Source organism: Tamandua tetradactyla, chromosome 4, assembly GCF_023851605.1.
Source record: "Tamandua tetradactyla isolate mTamTet1 chromosome 4, mTamTet1.pri, whole genome shotgun sequence".
In the NCBI taxonomy this organism is placed as follows: Eukaryota; Metazoa; Chordata; class Mammalia; order Pilosa; family Myrmecophagidae; genus Tamandua; species Tamandua tetradactyla.
This window is the reverse complement of record NC_135330.1, coordinates 187434061-187459470: the sequence shown is the minus strand read 5'-3', so window position 1 is coordinate 187459470 and position 25410 is coordinate 187434061. Positions and strand designations below refer to the sequence as shown.

At 38.4% G+C, this 25410-nt stretch overlaps 1 protein-coding gene and 1 pseudogene across 1 annotated transcript in view; both read left to right on the top strand.

The window, feature by feature from the left end:
- MICU2 (mitochondrial calcium uptake 2) overlaps nucleotides 1-25410 on the top strand; it is a 154990-nt gene that overhangs the window by 22367 nt on the left and 107213 nt on the right. The gene's annotated exons all lie outside the window — the stretch shown is intronic.
- Nucleotides 9775-23632, top strand: LOC143679668 (RAD51-associated protein 1 pseudogene; annotated as a pseudogene).

The window sequence follows — 25410 nt, the reverse complement described above, 5'->3', positions numbered from 1 at the left end:
ATTGTTTTTTCCATCTTTTCTACTTTGTCCTTCACTCCCATAAGTTCTGTGATTTGTTTTTTCAGTTTTTCTAGTTCTTCTTTTTGTTCAGCCCATGTCTTCTTCATGTCCTCCCTCAATTTATTGATTTGGTTTTTGAAGAATTTTTCCATTTCTGTTCGTATATTCAGAATTAGTTGTCTCAGCTCCTGTATCTCATTTGAACTATTGTTTTGTTCCTTTGACTGGGCCATATCTTCAGTTTTCTGAGCGTGATCCGTTATCTTCTGCTGGCTTCTGGGCATTTAATCAGATTTCCCTGGAGGGAAACCCAGCAGGCTGAAAGATTTTTCTGTGAAATCTCTGGGCTCTGTTTTTCTTATCCTGCCCAGTAGGTGACACTCGTGTCGCTCATCTGTCTGCGGGTCCCACCAGTAAAAGATGCTGTGGCTCCTTTAATTTGGAAAACTCTTGCTGTGGGGGAGGGTCGCCAGCCGAAGCGGCTTGGGGGAGTGCCAATCCGAATCCGAATCTCCCAGCCGGCCCGGGGATCCGCACGTGGGGAGAGTCGCCGGCCTCCGCGGCTTGGGGGAGTGCCCGTCCAAATTTCCCAGCCGTCCCGGGGCGCCAAGCGTGGTGGGGGGGGCGCCGGCCTCCGCAGCTTGGGGGAGCACCTGTCCAAATTTCCCAGCCGGCCCGGGGCGCCAAGTATGGCGGGAGGGTGCCGGCCGCCGCGGCTTGGGGGAGTGCCTATCCACCTTTCCCAGCCGGACCGGGAAGCCACGTGTTTGGAAGACCCCGGTCGCTGTTCTCCGCGGCTTGGAGATCTCCGATCCAATTCTCCCAGCTGGTCCGGGGACCCGCACGTTGGGGGGGGGGGGGGTGCCAGCCGCCATGGCCTGAGGGGACCGCCTGTCCAATTCTCCCAGCCGGCCCGGGAAGGAGGGAGGAAAGGACTCCGGCCTCCTGCCACCCCGGCCCGGGGAAGCGCACGCCCCTCGGCGATCTCACTGGAGCGGGTTCTCCCAGCCAGTCAGCCATTCCAGATGGGGTACACTCTCCTCTTGGTCTCTGTATTGGCTCCGGGAGCTGTCCTGTATCGTTTCCACCTCCCTAGTAGCTGTTCTGGAGAAGGAACCAAGACCCGCGCGTCTTACTAAGCCGCCATCTTCTCCGGAAGTCTGTCTTTGTTATTCTTGATGAGCCCCAGATCATACAGGAATTTTCAGAGTCATAGAAGTTGTCTTTGTTATTCTTGATGAGCCCCAGAACATATGGGATAGTTCATGCTAACCAGATGACTCAGGGCAGGGCCAGGCAAGATGGGGTTCAGCCAAGCCAGAAAGTTCAACCGTGTGATCCAGGGGGTTGTGGTTTTGAGCCTGTCATATCAGCCCAACCTCTGGGGAATGGTGGAGGGCTGGAGGTTGAGTTCAGTTACATGGCCAATGATTCAATTAATCATGCGTATTTAATGAAACCCCAGTAGAAATTGTGGACACCGAAGCTCAAGTGAGCTTCCCTGCTTGGTACTACAGGCAGCATGTCCTGACTCCATGGGAAAAAGACACAGAAACATTGCATTTAGAGACCCTCCCAGAGCTTACTCATATCCATCTCTTCTTTGGGCATCTTCTTACTCGTATCCTTTTTACAATCTGTAAGAAAACTGTAATCATAAATATAACACTCTTAACTGAGTTCTGTAAGTTAGTCTACCAAATTACTGAAATGGGAGAGGGCGAGTAGGAACCCCTTAGTTCATTTCTAGTTGGTCAGAGCGAGGGTGATGCTCGGAACCCCCCGAACTTGCAGGGTTTCTGAAGTGAGAGCAGTCTGTGCCCTTAGCCTTTGAAGTCTGGTGTGATATGAGTAGTTCTTGTCGGAACTGCATATGATTTGCTTTTTCAGCCTGGATGCCTTTATCAGATTTATTGGATCACAGATTGCTTTTCTTAAGCTTGATTTTTTCTTCATTTCAAGGAAATTCTCTTATAACATATCCTTGAATACATTTTTGCCTTTTCATTCTCTTATCACTGTCTCGTCTTTGAGCTCCTGTTTTTATAGAATCGTATTCTTAAGCTGTTTTGAAACTCAAAATGATCATAAAAATTATCTTCAGTAGCTTGAGGTAACTTTTCTTTTAGGTTAGTCTCTTTGTCTTCTACATGTTTTATTTCTCTTTTTTGGTTGGAGGTGGGGGCTCTAGAGGGCTAATGTGTGTATATTTGCCATGCTGTTATTCTTACGTGAGTTGTGTCTCTAATTTGTTGCAGATTTTATTTCTACTAAATAAACACAACCAGTTTGTTTTTTCTCTTTAAGGTACCATGTGAGGACTGAATATTTGTTCTATGCTTTTCTGTAACTTGAGGGAGTTGTGGAAGGGTGTCAGATGAAGCGTGTAAACTTTGATAGAATACTACGACCTTCCTTTCTATTGTGAGATTTGATTAAATATCATTGACCAGAATTCATGACACTTAGCTCAATTCAGCAAAAATTTATTCAAGCTCTTTTATATGTCAGTCACTGTTCTAGTCCTTGGGGAATATATCAGACAAAAATTCTTTCCCTCATGAAGTTCATGTTCTAGTGGAATAAATAGTATACACAGTAAAACTACAGTGTATATTAAAATCTGGTGTTGTGGAAAAATGTAAAGCAGGAAGGGGTGTGTGTTTGTGTGTAGTCACATATGTGTGTGTCAGTAGGGGGCTAGTTTAAAACAGTGTGACCAGGGAAGGTCTTATTGAGAAGTTGAAATTTGAGCAAAGACTTGAAGATAAGGGAGCAAGCTACAGAGCTCTCTGGGGGAAGAAGGGTATGGTATTCTGTGGGGGGTAAGCGTGCCCTCCGGACCAGTTTACCAATGCCATATGTACCTCAGGAGCCTTTTCCCCTTCCAGTTTCCTTTCCTTTCTTTTCAGCAGCCACCAGCCTCACTATTCCTTTGTCAAAAGAAACAGAAAGGTACCTCCTCAGAGCTGGAGGTGTGAGTGAGAATTTGGCAGATATTCTCTTTATGGGTGTAGCTTCTAAGAGATACAGTAGTAATTAGGAGAACAGTATATCTATTCCATGTGTGAAACTTGTTCCTAGTTTTTGATATTTATTACATTAGGTTCTGCACCTTTCCTTGTCTGGTTGTTGATGTTGAAGCTTGTTTACTTGCTTTGTTAATTGGTTTTTTCTCATTTTGATAAGTGCTCTCTCTACCTCTCCAACTTGATTTTGCTTCACTCTCCTCTTCACTAACTCCATCCAGGCTTACTGGCCTTTTGAACTCATCAGAAGCCACCTACCACCCTAGGGCTTTACATTCACTGTTCCTTCTGCTTGTAATGTCACCGAAAGCTCAGTTCAAATGTCATTTGTTTCCATGGCCATCCAATCTAAAATGGGCTTTCCCTCTCTAATATATTACTGTTTAATTTTTTATCATTATCTGACATTATCTTGTTATTCATTTATTTACTTGTTTATCTGTTTCCTCCCATTAGAATGAAAGTACCTTGAGAGTTATGCCCCACACTACTTTGCAAACAAAAGTTCTTGATCAATGCATGGCAAACATTTTACTGTTTTTATAAAAGAAAACATCACTGATATTTTTGTTACGGATTAAGTGGCTTGAGTTTATTTAAATGCACCACTTACAGGATGTTTCTCTGTATCTTGAATGTGTACCTGTATGTGAAGAGGGTGAGAAATAATGAAATAATCAAAATGCTTATATAGATTCCATTTATAAAGTTGGCAACCTATATTGAAAATAACCATTTTACTTAATAATTTGGGTCCTTATTCTTCATGCGTGTGAAATAAGTTGCTACATGATGTGTCATGGAAACATAAGCTCAGGTACCATAGAAACTGTCAGCAAGTGACCACTTTATTACTTCCACAGCATATAGGGTTCAGAAGAGGAAGGGGAGAGATGGCATCATAGATAGTCCCCAGGGGAGGTCAGGATTGGTAGATCTGCAGGCCCCATTTAGCATCAGAGAGGAGAAACAAATCTGTACTGCCTTTGGGTAGGATATTTATTCACTACAAGGGGAAAGGGCCCTACCACTGAGAGTTCCTGCCCTGATAAGCATCTGGGGCTGCTTGTTCCCAATTTCTAGGTTTAAGGTCTACAGGGACTTTTTCATTAGCCTTAACATCTGCCCCCTCATTGTTGAATGGGAACAGATTGAAATATGGTTGCACAATAGAAAGGAGGCCAGAGGAAGTTAGGGAATGTATATAAAGGCTGGGAGACGGCTGCTGAGTATGTCTGTGACTTCCCCAGAAATATATTGGCCAGTTTATGTTTGTTGAATTTCTGCTGAGGTTTCCTGAGGTGTTTGGTTCTACCCTCCAAACTTTTATCAAGGTGAGTCTATATCTAGTTTTTAATAAAAATAAAAATTATTTCCTGGGTATAACCATCACACCTGGTAAAAAAGTTGGAAAATAAGCCAAAAGATCATCTAGCCATCATTGTAATATTTTTATTTCCCTTACCAGTTTTCTTTGCATATATACTTCACAGTATAATTTTATGATTACATAATTGGACTTGTACACTTTAATACTTTTTCAATTCATATTTCATTTTTCCATATTAAAATGCCTTAAATATATTTTAATGAATACATTATAATGTATTATGAAATGTGCAGTAATTTACTTAACTATTACTACATTGTTGTACAGTTAGGTTTTTCCCTCAGTTTTTCATTCAGTTAAAAAGCATGTTGCTAAAGTTTATCTGTGCTTATTTGCCTTGTCTTAATAATATAAAATTATCACATTTTAAAAATAATCAGTAGAAGACATTTTACTTCCATTGTGAGGAAAAAAAAATTTTAAAACACCATTGTTTTAAGAAACCCTTCCTTCTTCTAACCCTTTTCTCTTCCCATCTGAATATTGATCTCATCCTTGTCATTTTTCTAGGTTCTGAGTGTTATGGGTATTCACAGATTTAAGTAAAGCTTTTCACCTAAATATTATTCTTCTGTAAGCCAAATAAGTTTATAATCCACTGGATTTTTTTTCATCATGTATCTCTGTATTTTAAAAACTGATTCTCATATCAGAAATTTAAAAATCAGAGTTATTGCCTAACCAAAAGTGAAACAGCAAAAACAGTAAGTTACTGTGTGTTCAGATGTTTAACTAAAACTTCCAGGATATCTCATAATTTTATTTTATTTGCTCTAGGTGTTACCTTGATTTTTTTTCAACTTTTTTTATTGTGTAATATAGCATATATACAAAGCAAAGAGAGAAAAAAGCAATAGTTTTCAAAGCACTCTTCAACAAGTAGTTACAGGAAGATCTCAGAATTTGTCATGGTTTACCGTACCATTATCTCAGATTTTTTGTCTTGCTGCTCCAGAATATTGGAGGCTTAGAAGGAATAAATATTTTTTATCATCACAATCAACTGTTCCTTTTTGTGAAAAATAACAGATGTACAAAAAAACAATAGATTTCAAAGCACAGTGCAGCAATTAGTGGTAGAACAGATTTCGGAGTTTAGTATGGGTTACAGTTAGGTTTTTACTTCTAGCTGCCCTAAGATACTGGAGACCAAAAGAAATATCAATTTAATGATTCAGCAGTCATGCTCGTTTGTTAAACCCTACCTTCTCTGTGTAACTCCTTATTCTTTTCCCTACTCTTTAGGGGTATTTGGGCTATGTCCATTCTAACCTCTTCATGTTGGAAGGGGCTGTCATTAGTGTGGGGTAGGGTGATGGAACTAGTTGAGGTTCTGGAGAAGCTGGCCCCTCTGCATTTCAGGGTTTCTCTGGCCCAGGGACCCATCTGGAGGTTGTAGGTCTCAGGAAGGTTAACGTAGTACATAGAACCTTAGTAGAATCCTATATATTGCCCTAGATGTTCTTTAGGTATGATTTTGATTGGGGTTTGGCAGGTTGTGATAGGTAGCCATGTCTAACTGAAGCTTGTGTAAGAGTGACCTACACAGTAGCCTCTTGACTCTATTTGAACTCTCAGCCACTGATACCTTATTTGTTCTACTTCTTTTCCACCGTTTAGTCAGGATGCCATTGTTGATCCCACGGTGCCAGAGTTGATCCCACGGATGCCAGAGTCATCCCTGGGAGTCATCTTCCATGCTGCCAGGGAGACTTTCACCCTTGGAAGTCATGTTGCACGTAAGGAAGAGGACAATGATTTCACATGCAGAGTTGGACTTAGAGAAAGTGAGACCATATCTGAGCAACCAGAGAGGTCCTCCAGAAGTAACTCTTAGATATACCTATAGGTAGGCTAAGCATCTCTACTACATAAGTTTCACAAGAGCAAGCCTCAAGATCAAGGGCTTGGCCTATTGATTTGGGTGTCTCTAATGTTTGGCACAGTATCAGTAGTTTCCCTAGTGGTAAAGTTTAATATTCCATGTTTTTTCCCCATCCCTCATGAGACTTTGCCAGTACTCTTTGGTTATCTTTTTAATATATTCTAGGTTGTATCCAGGCATTACATAAACTATACAGGATTAAAGGGCCTCATTCTTATTCTGGGCTCCCTGTGTTTTATTTGTTCAAATGAGCGACCCACACAGGTTGAGTTAGATTATGTGCTACAGAAAATTTAGGTACCAGACAAAATAAACCTTTCTTCCCTTGGTCTTAAAGAATAGGTGAGGTTCTAAAATATAGACAATGTCTTCCTTGTGTTCTTCCTTCCTGTGTTCTGAATTACCTCCATCCCAACCTGATCAGCTCTGTTCTTATCTCTAGGTTATACATAAATAAAACAGTCTCTCAAAATCTAGAAATAACAATTACCACTCCAGACTAAATATGATTGCAATAAGAGCTTACAGTCTAGGCCCCTGTTTTCTTATATGCATCTTCTAAAGGAGACTATATAATAATTGCTCTTTTGTTTCTGACTTATTTTTGCCTCAACGAATGTCCCACAGGTCCATTCACAATGATGCATTCCTCACAACTTTGTGCCTTTTTGTAGCAGTACAATGTTCTGTCATGTGTATACACCATCATTCGCCAGTCTACTTCTCAATTGGTGCATCCTTCTGCCACCTGCATTCATTAGGCATCATGTATAATGCCAAAAGTCCACAGTCTATCAACACTCTCGATTTTAGATAATTTCGTTGTTCCCATGAAAAAGATAACTAATAGACAGTAGAAAAACAAGCTGTGGTTTGTATGATGGAATATTGTGCAGCTACAGAAAGGAACGAAGTTACAAGGCAGGCAATGAGGTGAATGAACCTTGAGGACATTATATTGTACAAAATAAGCCAGAAACAAAAGGACAAATATTGTATAGTCTCTTTTAGAGAATATTTACAAGAAAATTGGAGCCTAGATCGTAAGCTCTTATAGCAGTCACATTTATTCCTGAGCTTTGTTATTTCTAGATTCTAAAATGCTGTCCTCTATATGTATAACCTGGTATTACCTGGAATTTTGGGTACCTGTGTGATACCTAAGACTGAGTTGGAGTTCTGCAGCTGTGAAAGTCAGCGTTGTTACATATAACTGTTAAACCAAAAAAGAGATCAGGCTTCGATTAGAAGTAAGAATGAAGCAGATAAGTCCTGAAATCCAGAGGTGCCAGAACATCAACCAAGAACATCAGTTAGTTCCATCCCTCATCCCATATTGTCAACACCTCTTTTCAACATGAAAAAAGTTATAATGGGCATAACCCAGGTATCCCTAAAGTTGGGAGAAACATCAAAGGAGAAGGAGGAGTTAAAAGAGAGAAGTTAGGATTTACAAATAAATATGATTGCTGAATCACCATATTGATATTTCTTTTTAATCTCCAGTGTCTTTGAGCAACTAGAAGGAAAAACCTGAAATTGTTGAACTGTAACCCATTCCAAACTTTGAAATTTGTTCTATAACTACTTGTTAAAATATACTTTGCTATTTATTGCTTTTTTGCTTGTTATATTTCAAAATTAAAAGACAAGGAAAAAATAAAGAAAAAAACCTCTGCAGGTCAGTTGTTTTTGTTTTCTAGAAAACCATTCTTGTAAAGGGGCCTTCTCCAGGCAATGCCCAATGCAGGTGGCCATTTTATTTTAGTTAACAATGGGCAGTACTTAAAATTGAGGCATTCATTTTACTACCGTACTATCATTCATTTGATTTGCTGAATCATCTTTGCCATTTATTCTTAATCTGTGCAAAGGTTGTAGATTGGTTTGAGAATGTGATGGACCCTTTTCCAGAAAAATGCATGCACATATTTTATAAATGATTTCAGGGAGTTATGAACACTGGAAGTATGACTATGTAGCATGGGATTAAGAGCCTGTGTTCTAAATTTTCACATCACATCCCTTGTCTCTTCCTGGTTCTTATGTTCTTCTTTCTTCATTTTATAAAATATTTCAAATTATCTGTCTAAAGTATTTCCCAGTATACTGCATTTATCAGCACATTATTCCTAGCTTTTGGGTGATATCCCTCAAATCAGATAACTTACTACTTTTGTCCCTTATCTTTCAGCAGTTCTTCTCTTCTGTCCTGGCTTTGTGTGTTTCCTGTCCTAGCCTAGTATTTTAGTTTCCTGGCTGCTCAAGCAAATACCATGCAGACTTCTGGGAAAATGGCTGACTAGAATAGCTCGAGATTAGCCCTGCTCCACGGAAAAGTTAGAGAAGGGACAGGAGGGCAACTGAAGCAGCAGTTCAGGAGTGTGGCTGACCTGGGAGAACCTTCTGCACCCCAGAGGTTGCAGAGGTCAAGGAACTGAGAGGCAGAAAGCTGGAGCCTGGCGTGGAGGTGCAGAGGCTCAGAACCCACAGGATTGCACAGACAGAAACGCGGGATTAGAAAGTAAGCCAGGCTGCATTCCTCTCCAGCACAGCTCTGTGAATGGTGACTCACCCCACACCCCATGCACCTGAACCCCATCACCTGCTCCTATTTCCTGCACTCCAGGTGCCCCCTCCCCACCAACCCCCAGTGCACGTACCTGCCCCACACCCACACCCACACCCCAAGTGCAGCCCAACCCACCTCTTCTACACCCCTCCCAAGCACTACCTCCCCTACCCTGTTTCCTGCAGGCTGTTGCAGGCACTAACCTCCATACTTAGGCCATCCCTGCCCCCCACCCATAGTGTTGTACAACCTCACCTCCCCCCTCCTTGAGCTCAGCGCATCTGTTTATGGCACTCCCAGGCCCACACATGTGCATGGACCCCCACATCATTCAGCTCTGGGAACTGCACTTTACAGCAGTCCTAGCACCACGCATGCGCAGAGCCCTCAGCCTCACTTCTCAGCTCTGAGAAAGTGCCAGCCTGCCACAGCTACCACCAATCCAGAAAGGCATAATGCCTACCTGCTACCACAGCTCTATACGTGTGCACAAAGGGCCCCATCCCTTAGACCAGCACATACCAGACCAGTGCACCTGCACAGCTACATCCTCCCTGGCTGCTGGGCACCCAAGTTCACAAGCATCAGCGTAACATCCCCAACCTGCATCCATACCTGCCCTGAAACAAATCACTGTACTGTTTTCCACCCTGTGTCCTGCTCCCTGCTCTCCAACCATCCTGCAAACACAAGACTTCCAACCCCTGAAAGAAATCAACTCCCAGAGTAAATCAATCAAGATATTTACATACAACAAAGACCGCAAAATATCACTAAGCTTATCACAGGCAGATATAGCCTAATAACCAAATTAAAATACCAGAGGAGACGCAGATGTTGGAACAACTAATCAAAGATGTTCATACATCTCTACTTAATTAAGTAAGTGGGATAGCAAATGACGTAAAGGAGCTCAAGAAGACAGAAGAGCACAAAGAGGAATTTGAAAGAATAAATAGAAAAATAATGGAAATCACAGAGATTAAAGACTGTGTTGACCAAATAAAAAAACATACTAGAGGCACACAACACCAGATTTGAAGAGACAGAAGAAAGAATAAGTGATATAGAGGACAGGATAATTGACTTTGAAGACTCAAAACAGCAAATGGCAAAAAAAGATGAAAAAATTGAATGGGAATTCGGGGAAATGAGAGACAAAACAAAGTGCATAAATAAAAGAATTATTGGTGTCCCAGAAGGAGAAGAGAGGAGTAAAGGGATAGGAAGAGTAGTTGAGGATATAATGGGGGAAAACTTCCCAACCCTCATAAAGGACATAAGTATACAAGTCAAAGAAGTCCAACAAACTCCAAACAGAATAAATCCAAATAGGCCTTCCCCAAGGCACATACTAATCAGTCCATCAAATGTTGAAGAGAAGCAGAAAATCCTGAAAGCGTTGAGGACTTACATTCAAGGGAAACCAAGTACGATTGAGTTCAGACTACTTAATAGCACTCTGGAGGCGAGAAGACAGTGGTATGATATATTCAAGATCCTGAAAGACAAAGAACTCCAGCCAAGAATTATATACCCAGCCAAATTGTCCTTCAAAATTGAAGGAGAGGGCAGGCCATGGTGGCTCAACAGGCAGAGTTCTCGCCTGCCATGCCAGAGGACCTGGGTTCGATTCCCAGTGCCTGCCCATGTTAAAAAATTAAAAAAAAATTTTTTTTTTAATTGAAGGAGAGATTAAAGTTTTCACAAACAAGTCCTGAAAAAATTTGTCAACAAGAGACCAACCCTACAAGAAATATTGAAAAGAGTTCTGCCGACTGAAAAAAAAAAGACAGGAGAAGGAGGTCAAGAAGAGGGCACAGAATTGAAGAGTACCACTAAGGGTAATTTATGTAGCTTTATTTTTTTTTCATGGGCAGACACCGGAAATCGAACCCGGGTCTCCGGCATGGTGGGCGAGAACTCTGCCTGCTGAGCCACCATGGTCCACCCAAGGGTAATTTAAAGAATAGAGAGAAAGGGGAAAAAATGTATAGATCTGACAAATGAAATTAAAAAGATAAGATGGTGGATTCAAGAAATGCCTCTTCAGTAATAGCTTTGAATGTTAACAGACTAAATTTACCAATTAAAAAATACAGATTGGCAGAATGGATTAAGAAACATAATCCAGCTATATGCTGCTTACAAGAGACTCAACCTAGACACAAGAATACAAATAGTTTGAAAGTGAAAGGATGGAAAAAGATTTTTCCATGCAAGTTGTAACCAAAAGAAAGCAGGAGTAGCTATAGATAATATTGGACAAAATAGACTTTAAGTATAAAGACATCATAAGAGACAAAGGACGCTATATACTAATTAAAGGGTTAATTCACCAAGAAGATATAACAATCATAAATGTTTATGCTCCCAATCAAGGAGCCCCAAAATACATGAGACAGACGTTGGCAAAACTGAAGGGAGCGATAGTTGTTTCAACAATGATAGTAGGAGACTTCAATATGCTACTCTTCTCTATCAAGATAGAACAACCAGACAGAAGATCAGCAAGGAAATAGAGAAGTTAAATAACTTGATAAATGAATTAGACTTAACAGACATATATAGGTCATTGCTCTCCAAAGCATAAGGTTATTAGCTTCTTCTCTAGTGCACTTGAAACATTCTCCAAGATAGATCACATGCTGGGGCACAAAACAGGTCTTTATAAATTTTTAAATATTGAAATTATTCAAAACACTTTCTCTGATCACAGTGGGATGAAGCTGGATCTCAATAACCACCAAAGAATAAGAACATTCACAAAAATATGGAGATTAAATAACACACTTTTAAACAACCAGTGGGTCAAAGAAGAAATTGCTAGAGAAATCAGTAGCTATCTGGAGATGAATGAAAATGAGAATACAATTTGTCAGAACTTATGGGATACAGCAAAGGCTGTGCTGAGAGGGAAATTTGTTGCCCTAAATGCCTATATTAAAAAACAAGAAAGACCTTGTCAACAGACGAGTAGAACATAACGGAATAAAAATAATAGGGGGAACAAATGTTAAAATAAATTTAGTTTGAAATGCTAGTGATCAGTGAAAGGGAGGGGTAAGAGGTATGGTATGTATAAAGTTTTTTGTATTCTTTTTATTTCTTTTTCTGAATAGATGCAAATGTTCCAAGAAATGATCATGATGATGAATATGCAACTATATAGTGATATTGTGAATTACTGATTTATATATGTAGAACAGAATTATCAAAAGTTAAGAATGTTTGCATTTGGTGTTTTTTGATATTAAAAAAAATTTTTTTAATTAAAAAAAAAACTGCCTCCAGGAATTTTCTTCTCTATACAGCTTTGAGCACAAGTTCAAACATCTGACATATACTTAATGGTAAAATTACTGGGTCAACAAAAAAAAAAAGAATGAAAAAACAAAACAGAAAAAATAAGCAAAAATATTACTGGGTCAAAATTAGGCATTTAAACAATGTTAATAGAGAATGTGATCAGTCTCCAAAATGATTGAACCAATTTTACATTCTCATTTCTCCACATTCTTTGCCCATGCTTTATACCACCAGTCTTTCTTATTTTTGCCAATTTCGTTAGGGAAAGATATTTCATTTTCTTAATTTGTACTTTCCTTGCTAGTGAAATTGAGTATTTTTTCAGATGTCCATTTGTTAGTTACATTTCAACTATGAAGCACCTTTGCATTTCATTTGCCCATATCTCTACTGGGATATATATATATATATATATATATATATATGTATGTATGTATGTATGTATTTTATTTAAAGAAACTATTTGCATATTCTGTATATTAATACTTTATTAGGACTGCGAACATTTTCTCCTTGTCTTAGGCTTGTCACTAAATTTTTTTGCCTGTTTATTTTTGGGGGTTGCCCTCTTGCTGCTTTTATTTTTTTATTTTAATTTTTAACACTTTAAATAAAATAAAATCCTTGTAAAGCCAAAAAAAAACACGAAAGAGCAAAAATCGAGGCTTTAACAGCAAACCTGGAGGAAATTGAGAAAGAACAGCAAATTAACCCCAAAGCGAATAGGAGAAGAGAAATAACAAAGATTAAATAAAAGATAAGTGAATGGGAGAACAAAGGAACAAAAGAAAGAATCAGTAAAACCAAAAGTTGGTTCTTTGATAAAATCAATAAAACGGATGGGCCACTAACAAAACTGACAAAGAAAAAAAGAAAGAGGATGCAAATAAAACAAAATCAGAAATGAGAAGGGGTGTATTAACACAAAGCCTGAAGAATAAAAGAAATCGTAAGAGAACACTATGAACAGCTATACACCAACAAACTAAGCAGTTTAGATGAAATGTACAAATTCCTGGAGACATACAAACAAGCTACACTGACTCAGGAAGAAAACAAATACCATACAGTGAATTGGTTTAAACAATGGTAATTTATTGGCACTCAGTTTTGATACTAGGAGAACTTCAAAATCAAGGCATCATCAAAGCAATGGTTTCTTCCAAAGGATTGGTGCCCTGGGGCTGGCTGCTGGCAATCCTTGGTCCTTGTTTTTTCTGCCACATAGAAATGCACGTTGTGGCGTCTCCTGGGTTCCACTGACCCCTCTGGGTGTTCCCTATGGCTTCCTTCTCTGTAGTCTTCCCTAGAAGGTCTTCAGTAATAGGAGTGAGATGTATCCTGATCCACTGGGGCCACACTTTAACTGAAGTAATCTTATCGAAAGGTCCTATTCACGGTGAGTTCATACCCACAGGAATGGATTAAGTTAAGAACATGTTTTGTGGGGTACATAACTCCAAACCACTACAGTTTGAGGACTCTGATAGTGATGATGACTTTATTTCTTCAATTACACCTTTAATCAAGAAATTCGAAACAACACAAAAGGAGTTCAAACGAGACAAACCAACAACTAAACTGAAGAATCTCAAGAAAAGACGATAGACCACCACTAGGAAAAAATCCCTTAAAAAAAGGATGGCCAGAGCCCATGCAGCCAAAGACCTTTGAAGATGAAGGGAAACACTCCTGGGGGAGCTTCATGAAACAAGAAGCCAGGAGAGAGAGCTGGCAGACTTCACCATGTTTCTTGTCCAGAGAGAAACCCTGAACTTCATTGGCCTTTTTTAAGTAAAGGCAACCTCTTGTTGGTGCCTTAATTTGGATGTTTTCATAGCCTTGCCTTAATTGGACATTTTCACAGCCTTAGAATTGTAAACTTGCAACTTAATAAATTCCCCTTTTGAAGATGGCGGCTTAGTAAGACACGCGGGTCTTAGTTCCTTCTCCAGAACAGCTACTAAAGAAATAGAAACGGTACAGAACAGCTCCCGGAGCCACGACAGAGACCAAAAAGACAGCGTACCCCATTCTGGAAAGGCTGAACCAGCAGGGAGAATCCGCTGCGGTGAGATACCCGAGGGGCGCGTGCTTCCCCGAGCCGGGGCGGCTGGTGGCCGGAGTCCCTCCCTCCCTCCTTCCCGGGCTGGCTGGGAGAATTGGACATGCAGTCCCCTCAAGCCACGGCGGCCGGCACCTATACTCCACACGCGGCCACCCGGGCCAGCTGGGAGAATTGGATAGGAGGTCCCCAAAGCCGTGGAGGCCGACAACAGAGGTCCCTTCCACACATGTGACTTCCCGGTCCGGGTGGGAACGTTGGATCAGCACTCCCCCAAGCCGCGGCGGCCAGCGCCCCACGCCACGCTTGGCTTCCCGGGCCGACTGGGAGATTTGGACTGGCACTCCCCCAAGCCGAGGAGGCCGGCGCCACCCCCCGCACGCGCGGACTCCCGGGCCGGCTGGGAGATTTGAATCGTAACTCCCTCAAGCAGCTTAGGCTGGCGACCCTCCCCCACAGCAAGAGTTTTCCAGAGTTAAAGGAGCCGCAGCATCTTTTACTGGTGGGACCCGCAGACAGACGAGCGCCACATACTGGGCAGGATAAGAAAAACAGAGCCCAGAGATTTCACAGGAAAATCTTTCATCCTGCTGAGTCCCACGCCCAGGGAAATCTGATTAAATGCCCAGACGCCAGCAGAAAATAACGGATCATGCTAAGAAAATTGAAGATATGGCCCAGTCAAAGGAACAAACCAATAGTTCAAATGAGATACAGGAGCTGAGACAACTAATTCTGAATATACGAACAGAAATGGAAAAATTCTTCAAAAACCAAATCAATAAATTGAGGGAGGACATGAAGAAGGCATGGGCTGAACAAAAAGAAGAAATAGAAAGTCTGAAAAAACAAATCACAGAACTTATGGGAGTGAAGAACAAAGTAGAAAAGATGGAAAAAACAGTGGATACCTACAATGGTAGATTTAAAGAGACAGAAGATAGAATTAGTGAACTGGAGGATCGAACATCTGAATTCCAAAAAGAAACAGAAACTATAGGGAAAAGAATGGAAAAATTTGAGCAGGGGATCAGGGAACTGAATGATAATATGAAGCGCACAAATATACGTGTTGTGGGTGTCCCAGAAGGAGAAGAGAAGGGAAAAGGAGGAGAAAAACTAATGGAAGAAATTATCACTGAAAATTTCCCAACTCTTATGAAAGACCTAAATATACAGATCCAAGAAGTGCAGCGACCCCAAAGAGAATAGACCCAAATAGGCGTTCTCCAAGACACTTACTAGTTAGAATGTCAGAGGTCAAAGAGAAAGAGAGGATCTTGAAAGCAGCAAGAGAAAAACAATCCATCACATACAAGGGAAACCCAGTAAGACTATGTGTAGATTTCTCAGCAGAAACCATGGAAGCTAGAAGACAGTGGGATGATATATTTAAATTACTAAAAGAGAAAAACTGCCAACCAAGACTTCTATATCCAGCAAAATCGTCCTTCAAAAATGAGGGAGAAATTAAAACATTCTCAGACAAAAAGTCACTGAGAGAATTTGTGACCAAGAGAGCACCTCTGCAAGAAATACTAAGGGGAGCACTAGAGTCAGATACGAAAAGACAGAAGAGAGAGGTATGGAGAAGAGTGTAGAAAGAAGGAAAATCATATATGATATATATAATACAAAAGGCAAAATGGTAGAGGAAAATATTATCCAAACAGTAATAACACTAAATGTTAATGGACTGAATTCCCCAATCAAAAGACATAGACTGGCAGAATGGATTAAAAAACAGGATCCTTCTATATGCAGGAAATATACACAGGAAACACAGGATCCTTCTATATACAGGAAACACATCTTAGACCCAAAGATAAACATAGGTTGAAAGTGAAAGGTTGGGAAAAAATATTTCATGCAAATAGCAATCAGGAAAGAGCAGGAGTAGCTATACTTATATCCAACGAATTAGACTTCAAATGCAAAACAGTTAAAAGAGACAAAGAAGGACACTATCTACTAAAAAAAGGAACAATTAAACAAGAAGACATAGCAATCATAAAGATTTATGCACCGAACCAGAATGCCCCAAAATATGTGAGGAATACACTGCAAACACTGAAAAGGGAAATAGACGCATATACCATAATAGTTGGAGACTTCAATTCACCACTCTCATCAATGGACAGAACACTCTCATCTAGACAGAGGATCAATAAAGAAATAGAGAATCTGAATATTACAATAAATGAGCTAGACTTCACAGGCATTTATAGGACATTACATCTCACAACAGCAGGATACACCTTTTTCTCAAGTGCTCATGGATCATTCTCAAAGATAGACCATATGCTGGGTCACAAAGCAAGTCTTAACAAATTTAAAAAGATTGAAGTCATACACAACACTTTCTTGGATCATAAAGGAATGAAGTTGGAAATCAATAATAGGCGGAGTGCCAGAAAATTCACAAATACGTGGAGGCTCAACAACACACTCTTAAACAATGAGTGGGTCAAGGAAGAAATTGCAAGAGAAATTAGTAAATACCTCGAGGTGAATGAAAACGAAAACACAACATATCAAAACCTGGGATGCAGCAAAGGCAGTGCTAAGAGGGAAATTTATTGCCCTAAATGCCTATATCAGAAAAGGAGAAAAGGCAAAAATTCAGGAATTAACTGTCCACTTGGAAGAATTGGAGAAAGAACAGCAAACTAGCCCCAAAGCAAGCAAAAGGAAAGAAATAACAAAGATTAGAGCAGAAATAAATGAAATTGAAAACATGAAAACAATAGAGAAAATCAATAAGACCAGAAGTTGGTTCTATGAGAAAATCAATAAGATTGATGGGCCCTTAGCAAGATTGACAAAAAGAAGAAGAGAGAGGACGCAAATAAATAAGATCAGAAATGAAAGAGGAGACATAACCACTGACCTCACAGAAATAAAGGAGGTAATAACAGGATACTATGAACAACTTTATGCTAATAAATACAACAATTTAGATGAAATGGACGGGTTCCTGGAAAGGCATGAACAACCAGCTTTGACTCAAGAAGAAATAGATGACCTCAACAAACCAATCACAGTAAAGAAATTGAATCAGTCATTCAAAAGCTTCATAAAAAGAAAAGCCCAGGCCCAGACGGCTTCACATGTGAATTCTACCAAACATTCCAGAAAGAATTAGTACCAACTCTCCTCAAACTCTTTAACAAAATCGAAGTGGAGGGAAAGCTACCTAATTCGTTCTATGAAACCAACATCACCCTCATACCAAAACCAGGCAAAGATATTACAAAAAAAGAAAACTACAGGCCAATCTCTCTAATGAATATAGATGCAAAAATCCTCAACAAAATTCTAGCAAATTGAATCCAACAACACATTAAAAGAATTATACATCATGACCAAGTAGGATTCATCCCAGGTATGCAAGGATGGTTCAACATAAGAAAATCAATTAATGTAATACACCATATCAACAAAAAACATATCAAAGCAGAAAAATCACATGATCATCTCAGTTGATGCAGAGAACGCATTTGACAAGATTCAACATCCTTTCCTGTTGAAAACACTTCAAAAGATAGGAATACAAGGGAACTTCCTTAAAATGATAGAGGGAATATATGAAAAACCCACAGCTAATATCATCCTCAATGGGGAAAAATTGAAAACTTTCCCCCTAAGATCAGGAACAAGACAAGGATGTCCATTATCACCACTGTTATTCAACATCATGTTGGAGGTTCTAACCAGAGCAATTAGACAAGAAAAAGAAATACAAGGCATCAAAATTGGAAAGGAAGAAGTAAAACTATCACTGTTTGCAGACGATATGATACTATACGTCAAAAACCCTGAAAAATCCACAACAAAACTACTAGAGCTAATAAATGAGTACAGCAAAGTAGCAGGTTACAAGATCAACATTCAAAAATCTGTAGCATTTCTATACACCAGCAATGAACAAGCTGAGGGGGATCAAGAAACGAATCCCATTTACAATCGCAACTAAAAGAATAAAATACCTAGGAATAAAATTAACCAAAGAGACAAAAAACTTATACAAAGAAAACTACAAAAAACTGTTAAAAGAAAGCACAGAAGACCTAAATAGATGGAAGGGCATACCGTGTTCATGGATTGGAAGACTAAATATAGTTAAGATGTCAATCCTACCTAAACTGATTTACAGATTCAATGCAATACCAATCAAAATCCCAACAAATTATTTTTCAGAAATAGAAAAACCAATAAGCAAATTTATCTGGAAGGGCAGGGTGCCCCAAATTGCTAAAAGTATCTTGAGGAAAAAAAACAAAGCTGGAGGTCTCACACTGCCGGGCTTTAAGGCATATTATGAAGCCACAGTGGTCAAAACAGCATGGTATTGGCATAAAGATAGATATATCGACCAATGGAATCGAATAGAGTGCTCAGATATAGACCCTCTCATCTGTGGACATTTGGTCTTTGATAAGACAGTCAAGCCAACTCACCTGGGACAGAACAGTCTCTTCAATAAATGGTGCCTAGAGAACTGAATATCCATATGTAAAAGAATGAAAGAGGACCCGTATCTCACACCCTATACAAAAGTTAACTCAAAATGGATCAAAGATCTAAACATTAGGTCTAAGACCATAAAACAGTTAGAGGAAAATGTAGGGAGATATCTTATGAATCTTACAATTGGAGGCGGTTTTATGGACCTTAAACCTAAAGCAAGAGGACTGAAGAAAGAAAGAAATAAATGGGAGCTCCTCAAAATTAAACACTTTTGCGCATCAAAGAACTTCAACAAGAAAGTAGAAAGACAGCCAACACAATGGGAGACAATATTTGGAAACGACATATCAGATAAAGGTCTAGTATCCAGAATTTATAAAGAGATTGTCCAACTCAACAACAAAAAGACAGCCAACCCAATTACAAAATGGGAAAAAGACTTGAACAGACACCTCTCAGAAGAGGAAATACAAATGGCCAAAAGGCACATGAAGAGATGCTCAATGTCCCTGGCCATTAGAGAAATGCAAATCAAAACCACAATGAGATATCATCTCACACCCACCAGAATGGCCATTATCAACAAAACAGAAAATGACAAGTGCTGGAGAGGATGCGGAGAAAGAGGCACACTTATCCACTGTTGGTGGGAATGTCAAATGGTGCAACCACTGTGGAAGGCAGTTTGGCGGTTCCTCAAAAAACTGAATATAGAATTGCCATACGACCCAGCAATACCATTGCTAGGCATCTACTCAAAGGACTTAAGGGCAAAGACACAAACGGACATTTGCACACCAATGTTTATAGCAGCGTTATTTACAATTGCAAAGAGATGGAAACAGCCAAAATGTCCATCAACAGACGAGTGACTAAACAAACTGTGGTATATACATACGATGGAATATTATGCAGCTTTAAGACAGAATAAACTTATGAAGCATGTGATAACATGGATGGACCTAGAGAACATTATGCTGAGTGAGTCTAGCAAAAAACTAAAGGACAAATACTGTATGGTCCCACTGATGTGAACCGACTTTCGAGAATAAACTTGGAATATGTCATTGGTAACAGAGACCAGCAGGAGTTAGAAACAGGGTAAAATAATGGGTAATTGGAGCTGAAGGGATACAGACTGCAACAGGACTAGATACAAAAACTCAAAAATGGACAGCACACTAATACCTAATTGTAAAGTAATCATGTTAAAACACTGAATAAAGCTGCATCTGAGCTATAGTTTTTTTGTTTGTTTGTTTGTGTGTTTTTTTATATATATATATTTTTTTATTTTTTTATGTTATTATTTTTATTTTTTCTCTATATTATCATTCTATATCTTTTTCTGTTGTTTTGCTAGTTCTTTTTCTAAATCAATGCAAATGTACTAAGAAATGATGATCATGCATCTATGTGATGATATTAAGAATTTCTCATTGCATATGTAGAATGGAATGATTTCTAAATATTGTTTTAATTTTTTTAATTAATTTAAAAAATAAATAAAATAAAAAATAGGGGGAACAAATGTTAAAAATAAATTTAGTTTAAACTGCTAGTGGTAATTGAAAGTGAGGGGTAAGAGGTATGGCATGTATAATCTTTTTTTTTTCTGATATCGTTTTATTTCTTTTTCTGTTGTCTTTTTTATTTTTTTCTAAATCAATGCAAATGTTCTAGAAATGATGAATATGCAACTATGTCATGATATTAAGAATTACTGATTGTATGTGTAGAATGGAATGATATCTTAATGTTTTGTCTGTTAATTTTTTTAATTAATAAAAAAATTAAAAAATAATAATAATAAATTCCCCTTTTAAAAGCCAAAGGAAAAAAAAAAGGATGGCTTTCGATGACAAGCTCTACAAGAGAGCTTTAGAAGTTGCGCTAGCTTTATCAGTAAGGGAACTTCCAGCTATCACCATTGATGTGCGGTAGTCTCAAGATAAACACCTTGAAAAACATGGCAATAGCTAAACAGAAACAATGAATAAGTCTGCTCATACCTCTAATTGCAGCATAGCCAGCAATTACTTCAATTTGGAAAAGATTACTGAGGAAGATGATTTTCATAGTGTTCAAGGGAAAAGAAAAGCAGCATCTAAAACTATAGTACAACAGAGGAAGATTCTTTTGGAAGGCAGTGATGGTGATAGTGTAAACGACTCCGAACCAGATTTTTCAACTAGTGAAGATTACTGGGGATGATGCTGATTTTGGTGAGAGAGAAAATGATGAAGAGTTCAGTATGAGAAAAAGTAAAGCCAAAGAACTTAAAAAGAAAGAAGTAAAGGTAAAATCTCCAGTAGAAAAGAAGGGAAAGAAACCTAAATCCAAATGTAATGCTTTGGTCACTTTGAAAGACTCTTCACCAGCTGCCGTAAAACCAGAATCTCAGCCTTCACCAAAAAAGGCTCCTCTCTCTTCAGCGGCCTTTAGGAAACCATTACAAATATGCAGTCCTTCACCTAAAAGCAAGAGACCTATGTGGGTCCCACCAGCAGTATCTCGACGTAGCAGCAACAACAGCAGCTAACTGGCAGGAGTGTCCATTAAGTCTCTAAGTCACAGTCTCCTCCTTGGCTTTTCTATACTAGCATGAGTTAAACCTTTGCATCCAAATGCTGCTAATCTGAGTGCAGTAGCAAAGAAACCTTCAATTAAGAAAATCCCAATTTTATCCATGTGATTGTATGTAAGCTGTGATTATGTATAAGTTGTACTTATGGTTTGAGGAAGGTATTCTAATATAAAGGAATCGTTTAGCATTCGTAGAAATGATCTCTATTTTGTGATTGAATTCTCTGAAGAGCTAGCTATTCAATACTACAACAAGAAGTTTATAAAAATTATCTTTTAGTGTCTTCTGAAGAGCATACTCTGTATTTTCTTATGTGTCATTGTTATGGTTGTCATTTTGACATAGAGGAAGCATGCTCTTCTTTTCTAGTAACATGATTTTCCTTCTAACTTTGTCTCATACTTGTTTAACTGTTTATCTGGCAAGAGAAACATTCCCATTTCCCTCAGGAGACATTTCTGAAATCTTATAAGCTTCATCAACTACATTGTCACATTGTCAGTTTTACAGCAAAGATGTGCCATATTTTAGCCAAATATTTTTATATAAAAATTCAGAATTATTTTACATATTAAAGTGGTTACCATACTATGGCATGTCTCTCCTACTGAGAAATAGATGCTTATTGTATAGCAAATAGGTTTTACATGTTATGTAGCCTTCATTGTCAAAATCTTTAATACAAGTGAAAACATTCCCAAAAAATCCATGAGAGCATGGATATCTTAACAAGAAATATGTCAAAATTTTGTAAAAGTGGAAAGGGAGTTTTTGGCAAATTCTTGTCAGATCTGAGTTGATTTGCTCTGTTTGTTCATCTCAGATTCAAAACAGAGCTTTGCTTTAACAATGAATTAATTTGCCAAAATATATAATCAGATCTGTATATTATTACTTATTTAGTGGTGATTTAATTTATAAACATCAACATTAACATGACTAGCATGCATCTTAGCATCTTTTGTAGTAAACTTGACGTGTTTTGCCACAGTTTGGTAAAATGTCTAGTTTATCTCTCATCTCCTAAAATAAATTTTAATAGCAAAATTTTATAAGTATTGTATTATGTTCTGTCAATGTACTCCAAGCTGAAGCTGAAAAAATCAGTTAAAACCTAAATCAACCATGGTATAATGCTTGAAAGCCGTTAGCTCATTCATTTAGATTCACAGAACGCGAGTGTGAGGCAGCTGGTGTAATCCAGTCAGAGGATTCTGTCTCTCACATTTCATGGTTTCTGTGATAGGCAAAAAGTAAGGCAATATCCTTTGGTGCAATTAACACTCCTGCCACCTGTTGATGGCTTTGTCTTTTTCCCTTTATTATGAAGGCATTTAAAACATCTAAAGTAATTAGCAGAAGGTATAATTTGTGAGTATAATAAAAGGAAGCAAAGGACTTTTGTTTCTGTTTGTATGCCAAACATTTGCATATTATTCAAAGGCTGAAATCTATTTTAAAATTGTTATTTTAAATTAATTGATGAATTAGAGATTGATTCTCATTCATAAAGATAGATTCATTCCTGGCACACTTTATTTATTTATTTTTATTTTTTTTTCACACTTTATTTTTAAAACCATCTTTATATACTAGATACTGAGGATACAGAGAAAAAACGTAATTTTTGTTTTTGAGGATTTCATTGTGGTAGAGGACAGATAATTCCAGTCAGAGTCATTAGGGCTTTGGTGAAAGTTTATTCAGGATTCTCTGGGGTCGCACAGAAAGGACACCCATTCCAAAAAGGGTGTGCAGGGAAGGACTCCTGGAGGAGTTAAATCTGAGTTAAATGTTAAGGAATAAGTGAGCCAAATGGAAAGGAACAACTAGCCATGTTTGGTGCTTCATATTCACTACTTTTTGTGAAGTAGTTTAACTACAATCAGAAGTACATACGTGATTACTTAATCTGTCTTCTGGAAAGGTATGCAGTGAAATTGTATTGAAGCTTATCAAATGTAGCCAAGTGAATACTGACTGTAAAGTCAAATGAATTTTAGAAAGTAGCCAAGTGAATACTGATTCTAAATACAAATGAATTTAGTGGGGCATCGCCCACTAGAAAGCAGTGATCAAAAATAAGCTTGGCATTTTCGTTAGTGCAATATTTGTTTGTACCAGACCAATTCATAAAAAAAATAACACTCAGGGAGTGCAAGGGTAGTTCAGTGGTAGAATTCTCGCCTACCATGAGGGAGACTCGCATTAGATTCCAGGTCCATGCACTTCCCAAAAAAGAAACAAGCAAACAAAATTCAACAAATGGTGCTGCAATAACAGGATACTCACATGGAAAAATAATGAAATGTGACCCTGCCATACAGCAGACCCTGCCACACAAACAAAAATAAATAACACTTATGGAATCTTAAAAACTAAATTTTTGTTTTTAGTAAGAAATCTATATCTGCGCCTGCATTCGAGCTTTAATTTACTTTTTTCCATTTAAAAAACAAAGTTTTAAAAGAAATTATTCTATTTTTATTTTCACTAAAATTTCTGTTTCTATGCAATAAGCAGTCATTGCACTTTTTAAAATAACTTCAATTTCTGACCAAATTTTGCATAAGGCTAAATTTTGTGGGGTTTTAGTGGTACAGGCAAACTGCCATTATTATTCAACCACAACTTTTAAAAAGCCACTCTCATTATGAGTTTCCTATAAACTGAAAAGCAAAAAGAGAGGATACCCATTTGCTGGGGATTGGGGATGTGGAAGTCTGAGTGAGTCACAGCAAGTACAGGAGAATGGGGAAAAGGCAGTGTAAAATACTATATGGATGAATCACTTTCTTTCTACAATCCCAGGCTATAAAATACTTGTAGCTACAGACTGCAGCTGTTCCCTTAGAACGGATGGAAGGAAGGAGAGGGAGGGATCCTTTAATCCATTCCTTCTTTGCTCCCTACGGTGCTATTATGTACTGTAAGATATAGTGTCCTAAATGTTCTTATCCCTAGCGGTAGCTCTGTTTATGACTCTGACCTCTGGTAGCAGTACTTTCCAGACTTGCTTGAAGTTCTCAGTTTTGAGGAAACCTTTTTGTATCGATATGTGAGGTTCATGTTTTGTTCCTGAGATTAGATCATAGCTTCTATCACAAAAGATTCCTTGTTGCTGCTCTGGATCTACCTCTCCATTGCCCAAAGAAGTTAAATCACAGTCCACATAAATGTTACAGATTCCAGACCTGTGACTAGTTTTCTATTTAAATTTAACTATATAATATTGAAAAATAATAATCTAAATATAATTGAAAAATGACTGCAAATCTCATTTTGAAAAGTAAGAAGTCAAAAGGTCATGATTGGTGAATAACATTGAATAAAACCTTAATCAGAGTTTGAAATGTACCATGGTTGGACACACAACCTTGCTAAAATGCTGGTTGTACCTTTCCTGCTTCTACTACAGCACTTACCACCTTCTAATATGCCTCCCCTACTAGAAATTGAGTGCCTCTTCTTTCATCATTTTAAATTCAGTATAATGTGTAGTCAGTCATAAGAAACATGTATTGTTTATTCAGTAAACTGATGTTGAATTGTAAAAAGAGTTCACAAATACTCTCTGCCAAAGTAAGTATGCCAAAGTAACTCGGTCATTTGGTAAGAAAAACGTTACTTAGTTATGGTTGCAGTGAATGGTGCTGGTGATACTTTAGGACGGGTACTAAAATTTTAAGTTAAAGCTCTAGCTCCTTTTTATTATTTGAAACCTAATTTTAACTTTTTGTTTGGAGCATAAACAAAAACAGTGTGTAGCCATGATGTAACTTCTAGAAGATAATTATGAAGAAAGGTAAAATAACTATTCTGTACAGTGACCTAATAAGAAAAAGCATTTACTTGTAGAGAAGATGCTTGTTTTCTTTATTCACCAGTGACCACTCATTCTACTCTAGACAGAATTGTATGTTTTTGCTTTTAAATAATATATTAGGCATATACCATTTATTTTACCATGCTCATCTAGTAAAAACCACCCTAGGGCAGTGCAACTGTGGCTCAGTGGCAGAATTCTCACCTGCCATGCCAGAGACCCAGGTTCGATTCTCAGTGCCTCCCCATTTCAAAAAAAAAAAAAAACCACTCTAGCT